This window comes from Chanos chanos, chromosome 9, assembly GCF_902362185.1.
Source record: "Chanos chanos chromosome 9, fChaCha1.1, whole genome shotgun sequence".
Lineage (NCBI taxonomy): Eukaryota > Metazoa > Chordata > Actinopteri > Gonorynchiformes > Chanidae > Chanos > Chanos chanos.
This window is the reverse complement of record NC_044503.1, coordinates 16,652,794-16,658,810: the sequence shown is the minus strand read 5'-3', so window position 1 is coordinate 16,658,810 and position 6,017 is coordinate 16,652,794.

The following is a 6,017-nucleotide window of genomic DNA, read 5'->3' as shown; positions in this document are numbered from 1 at the left end:
TATCAGCCTTATTATCTTTGAACGCTTGTGCTTTTCGTTCAGTCTGAAATTTAAACCCACATACCTTTTAAAACGTTAATAGGCTCTGTGCCTGTTTCTTTTTAAAAGGCCACATAAACGCAAATAAGCATCTCAGTTTTTCAACCTTAAGAAACTGGCCTATCACCAAGCAGCACAACTTTTTCAGATGGTAAATAGAGCAGTTAGACCTCAAGCCAGTTAGATAACACGCACAAACTTCACTTTAGCAAGGCAACACAGTTCATCTGTAGTTATTCCATTATAGTTGCCCCAGGGTACAAATGCTAATTCTGGTGATGGGAATGACCAAACGATTATGTTACTGCTTCAGTTCATTTGGTTTGCAAAGTGGTTGCATAACTTCAGCAAATATCCTACACAATGTGTTCAATCTGTCTGGTTGAACCACAAAATTTTCAAGTGAAAGTCACCTCCAAAGTCCTGCAAGTAACAGGCTGAAAATGGAGCCCATTGTCATTCTCTGGAGATGGATAATAGAATGGTCTTCAAAACCAGCAGTTGTCATTTAGTAACACATCCGATTTTAATAAAACTCTCATAAATAAAAATGCCGGGATTTAAATTGCGAGTTAAACAGGGGGTTGCAAGCACATCCTTTTCTGCTTTCGAATGTAAAAAGCATAGACAAAACAATTCTTTTATTATAATTTGCACTATTATCCCTCAGTTTCCCTGTGTTATAACTCACTGCAGGGAACATTACCCAGCTGCACTCAAAGCTTAAAATATTGAAGAGCACATGCAAAAGTCCAACAGCTCAACCAACTAACAATCACAGGAACAGTATTGGCCATTTTAACTGCAGCAAAACCACTTTTTTCACAATCTGGTAATACACATTTATGCTGTCCTAATGGGGAACATTTTTTCTTGAAGAGTATATCGTCATCATGTACTACAGTAAATGCCCAGTAAATGTCACAAAAAACGTACTGTTCTGTCATTAAAGACTGTGGAATTGTACGTTGGCCTTGTTAGTCTTTGCTTGTCTGAACACTGCAACTTTACAAAACATACAAAGTCAGCTTTTTATCATGGATTAATTTACATAATAATAATAATAATAATAAAAAACAAACAGCTATGATTATGGTCTATCATGGATCAGTGTCAACAGGTTACAAAAAGCATGTGTTACAGTCAAAACCTCTACATCTTTATTTACCATGACATTCATCATATTCAGATGGGTTAATTGAATACATTTGTTTCTTCATGTCTCTGGTATTTCTATGAGTGTATGTGGATCTGTGTGTGTGTGTGTGTGAGAGAGAGAGAGAATGAAAGAAAGACAGAGAGAGAGAGAATGTGTGTGAGAGAGCCTGAGAGTGTGATACACAGGATTTGGGTTGCGCTGGGTTATGAAATAAAACTCAGAGGTTTAACCACCCGCTGTTCCAGGCATTGAGAAGATGCCTTTCTCAGCAGGAATTTCTGCTTTTATCGCTCCATTTTTTTTCTTTTACTCCATCATTCTCAGTCCAAAGACAGAGTGCACAGCCCCCTGGTAAGGACACAGGCATCTCTCTCTCTCTCTCTCTCTCTCTCTCTCTCTCTCACACACACACACACACACACACACACACACACTCACACACTCACAGACACAGACACACACACACACACACACACACACACATTTTCATCAGGCACACAGATGCTCTGTTGGTGACACATCACACAGGAAAATAAAAATGGAAAAAATGAATATGCTTCCATTTTACCCACATTCTTAGTGCAGACCCCAAAACTCAACCTGACCACACTCCAGCACAGCAACGTGCTCATTGTACTCTCACAATCTACGTCGGCGGACCAATGGCCATTTGCCATTGCTATGGTGACTGTTAATCATGCCCTTCAGAGCACCATGTTTCACTTTCTTGTCCATGTTCTACACTTCATGTGAGGTGTGGCAAACTGTGATGGCATGGAGTGTCATCAGACGCCCCAAGGCCCCTAATGCTGTCTCATAAACAAAGACAGGAAAGTAGACTTTGCTTGCTGTGTCTTGGAACAGATCCAGTGGATCAACAAGTGATGACATGCGTCATTTTTGATAAAGTCATAACTTAGAAAGGTCATAGTCCAAGAAGGAAGGTCGACCTGAGAATGGGAGTACTCAGGAAAAAGCTTTTGCTGAACTATGAATTTTTTTGCATAGCGACTGTCTGTCTAGTTTTGTATGCCGGCGACCGACAAGATAAAAAAATAACACGACAATGTTGACAAATGAATCAACTTATTATTTCTTGAGGGAGAAGAACTGAGGCGTCTAGCATCTGTCAACATGTGAACAAAGAGCTTCTGAAGACACGGAGAGATGCTCATCCAAGATACATCAAATGCATCCTTCCATTGTCTCTCGAACGATTTATCCACCAAAATATCCTGAGAGGTCAAACCGAAACAGATTTGCCGAGTCACAAGAACTCTGATGTCTCCACAACCTTTCAGTTTCATTTACCTAATAATTCAAACAAGACACTTTTATGTAAGTATCCTGAAAAAGTGGGAAAAGAAAGAAAGAAAGAAAGAAAGAAAGAAAGAAAGAAAGAAAGAAAGAAAGAACTCGACAAAAAGTAGATTAGCGTGATGTAAACTCTGCACGAGCCTAGGGTAGGCCACGTTAAAGCCTGTCGTATACAGACGGAAACCGTTTATGGGTTCAGATTTTAAAGTAGGAATTAACATGTTGTACGACACTTAAATGCACAGTACTACAGGAAGCTAAGGTCAGTGGTAAACCAGTTCTTGCTTCAAGCATTCTCAAATAGCCTACATGCTAATCAAATCTATCGTCTTAAGGACTTCATGTGTGGACGGATATGTCTGCCGAAAACACACTGTGTTATTTTAACATGTCCTCCATTTAAGTCACTAGCTCTCGCTAGCAGCTTATCACAGCCATCACTATAATGTTACTATGTGTGTTTCCAACAACACGAAAAAAAGTCATCGCTTCGGTCCAGCAGTGTCCATCTTCACAGTGTGTTATCCAACCGGACCAAAACGAAACTGTTATGAATTACAGTCTCTGGAGGCATTCAAAAATCGGACATAAGCCTTCTGCCAAGAATAGAGGGAAACAAGGAGTTGTTTGGTGTGCTGGTCCAAATTCACTTTATGTAGCCTAATTGAATCAGACAGATGATATCTAACAGTTCTGGTTATCCGCATTCCAGGCGCTGGCGTCTCTTTCGGACACAATTCTGAATAACCTACTGAACAACCGTTGAAAGAAATCTATAACGCCCCCCCCCCCCCCCCCCCTCCCCACCAAAAAAAAGGAAAATCATTCATCTTAAAAATCTACATCTGCCATCCGAACTTTTTTACCTTCAGAGTCAGATAGGATGATGACATACAATACAGGAGAGTACGTCTTAGGAAGTTAATAAACTGCTGGCGGGCTTTCTCTTATCAGTAGAGTTTGTCTGTTGTATTCAAGGAAAGGTTTGTTTACACAGAATTATTTCTTGGAAAAAAAAACCTGTGTGTGCATGTGTGTGTGTATGTGTGTGTGTGTGTGTGTATGGGGTGTGTGTCTGTGTTTGTGTTATGGCCTTGCTTGAAAGCCTTTCTATAAGATATGTAAATAGGCCTTTGTCAGCTTTTGTTGTGGTATGTTCTGTTGGCTTGGACTGAACATCTCGTCCTGCACAACTGTAAGAAAGTTTTTGAAATTTCTAATTTTACCAACTTACTAAAATTTGAGTGAATGATGAAAAATGAAAATTCACAAAAATTCCAACAATTTATTTGCTTGCAGTGATCATTTGCCTAATGTAGCGACAGTTTTTCAGCTTTCATTAAGTAACAATTGCACTTTGATGGGTCCAACAGAATGTGTGTACGGCAAAAAGAGCAAAATAGCTAACACAACCAAGCACACATGTGATGTTAGACACTTTTACTGTAAAAACAAGCACATGTGATGTTAGACACTTTTACTGTAAAAACAAGCACATGTGATGTTAGACACTTTTACTGTAAAAACAAGCACATGTGATGTTAGACACTTTTACTGTAAAAACAAGCACATGTGATGTTAGACACTTTTACTGTAAAAACAAACACATGTGATGTTAGACACTTTTACTGTAAAAACAAGCACATGTGATGTTAGACACTTTTACTGTAAAAACAAGCACATGTGATGTTAGACACTTTTACTGTAAAAACAAACACATGTGATGTTAGACACTTTTACTGTAAAAACAAGCACATGTGATGTTAGACACTTTTACTGTAAAAACAAGCCCATGTGATGTTAGACACTTTTACTGTAAAAAGGCTGTAACACAGTTCCCACAAAGAAAACATGCTGGGTTGGAATATGTGGAGCTTTATTGGAATTTTTTAATTAACTGAATTTTTTAATGAACTGTTCTGAATACACTGTTCCACTGATGGTCTCAGTAACCCTAGATACACTGAGCACAAAACAACCCTCTCAGTATATTTCCAAAATGTCACTTAAAACAGGCGGTAATATAATCTTTTACATCTGTTGGAGGTACAACCGTAAACTTTTGCAGCAGAACATAGAACACATTTTTTTTTAATTGCATTATTATTCAAAATGAACTTTGCTGCAGTGGATGGTTGATCAGCGGCCAATTGGGCTTCTTTACATTCCTACCAATGTGAATGACAATCCAAAGGAAGTGATGTCATCAGAACAGGATGAGAATTGAAGCATGGAGCATGAAGGCTCCTCAGTGGAGTCTGAGATGTCCACAGTGATTCTCTGCTGAGGTAAGACTCTTCAGATGTAGCAATTGTGACTTCCACACCACCACCAGCAGACCAACATGAATGACTGTCAGCATATCATCCTAAAAAAATGAGATCCCACGACTTGTGTGCCAGTTTTCAAACATGATGTAGTGAAATTGTTTGAGAATGTCAGCCTAAAATGGGGGAAGAGGAAGATGAAGAAGAAGAAGAAGAGGAGCAGGAGGAGGAGGAAGAGGAAGATGAAGAAGAAGAAGAAGAGGAGCAGGAGGAGGAGGAGGAGGAAGAAGAAGATGAAGAAGAAGAGGAGCAGGAGTAGGAGGAAGAAGAAGAAGAAGAAGAGGGTACAACCATGAGTCATGAATCCTGAGTAAGACCATGACTTACCAAACCAGAGCACAGTGTAAAAATGTTCTGAACACATACAGTCCACAGATATGTTTTTGCTATAGATGGAAAGTGGGCCAACTCAGGCTGTTACAATAGACCATACGTAAAAAATAACATGCAGTTTGATAGAGTTTGTGGAAATTAAAAACAAAATTAATAAAAGATGAACACTGCCACAGAGAAGTATTTTTTCATATTAAAAACTTTTAAGATCAGACTTAACTTATAAAACAAGATCTGTGGACTTGTAAATAACAGTAATCCATAAACAATGTCCTGTGTATGTGTATGTGTGCATCTGTGTCTGTGTGTCTGTGTTTTCTGTGTATGTGAGAGAGAGAGAGAGAGAGAGAGAGAAAGAGTCGGAGGGAGAGAGAGAGAGAGAGAGAGAGAGGTAGGGAGGGAGGGAGGGAGGGAGGGAGGGAGAGAGCAGTAGAGGGATCATGTGAGGATTAAATCAAATAAATGTGCATCACGTTGAGTGGAGAACCATGTTACATATCCGAATCAACTAAAACATTTGGACTAGTTCGTCTGGATCTCACCACTCAATACAACCCGAAAAGAGACAGGGAAAGCAGAAAGCGAAAGGACAGAGAAGAGGGAGCACAGGACAGATAACAGATAAATGGGATAGAGAGAGAGAGAGAGAGAGAGAGAGAGAGAGAGAGAGAGAGAGAGAAAGAGAGGTGGTCTTATACAGTAAGCTTGCTGGTATAAGACTCTAGGCTTCGGAGAAAACAAAATATTGTTCAGATCAGGATCTTAAGCATTGCCATCACCTGTATCAGCATCAAGGCGAAGAGAATAGCGAACCTTCTTCCAACATGCTCACCTGAATCATA